Raw genomic sequence first — 890 nt, 5'->3', positions numbered from 1 at the left:
TTATTCCAATCACATGAGCAATTTAAAGCAGCAATACAGTCCGTTAATATCTGGTGCTGGTGTTTACAGTCGTGGGTTGTTATCCATTAGGAAATAGAGATTATTCATAGGAAAGTTATTAAAGAGTTTCATTGACATTCCCTTTGACTTGTTTGACACTCCGTAGTTTCATTGTGTTTTTTTTTTTTTCTTCTGGATCTGTTGTTTTTTTACATCTACCTCTTAAACTCTCAGTACTGCAAGTGGAAATAAAATCATCTGTGCATTCTGCCTCAGCCTGTTCATTGTTGCAAAATTTAATTGCAATAAAACTGGTGTTTTGCCTTTCAATGTTGTTGAATTTTTATTTGTGTTTGTGCATTAAAACTGAGCTTAAAATCCCCCTGTGGTAAAAATCCAGCTTTTAAAGTTGTTTATATGTCTACGTGGAATTTTTAATATGATTTAAGACAAACCATGTGTAAATTCATAAGTCATCACCATTGCTGAGTATTTTCTCCTTAAAACGGCAGTGAACCAAAGACACGGGTTGAAATCGCTGGTGTTTCTGACGTCACAAACTACCTTGTAACCAATCAGATTAACGTGTGATCGTCAACGAGTGGATCTCTGAGCTGCTGTGAGTGAGTGGAGGCGGGGCTCATTTGCATATTCATAGAACCGCGTATAATAAATGAGGCAAGGGTGTCAAGTTACATTCAAGCTATTTTAAGGCATAAAAATATATATTTTTAAAAAAAGTAAAAAATGCTTAAAAATGTCATTTTGGTGATCGATTAGTTTTAATGGATGAAATGATTGACAACAGGGGAACTTTAAAAGGACTCTAATATAATATGATCATGGATTTGAGTCTACAAATGAATACTTGCACAGGACAATATTTTCTA

At 34.3% G+C, this 890-nt stretch overlaps 1 protein-coding gene across 1 annotated transcript in view; it reads left to right on the top strand.

Annotated features, from left to right (window-relative positions):
- The window catches only part of pctp (phosphatidylcholine transfer protein), a 14531-nt gene extending 14201 nt beyond the window's left edge, over positions 1-330 (top strand). The window contains exon 6 of the mRNA XM_079873863.1: positions 1-330. This exon is cut by the window's left edge and continues 1413 nt beyond it. The gene's annotated coding sequence lies outside the window, so the exon portion shown is untranslated.
- The last annotated feature ends 560 nt before the right edge of the window (positions 331-890 follow it).

This window comes from Squalius cephalus (assembly GCF_949319135.1).
Source record: "Squalius cephalus genome assembly, chromosome: 1".
Classification (NCBI taxonomy): Eukaryota; Metazoa; Chordata; class Actinopteri; order Cypriniformes; family Leuciscidae; genus Squalius; species Squalius cephalus.
Note: the sequence above shows the minus strand (reverse complement) of the source record. Positions and strands in the feature narration are given on the sequence as shown.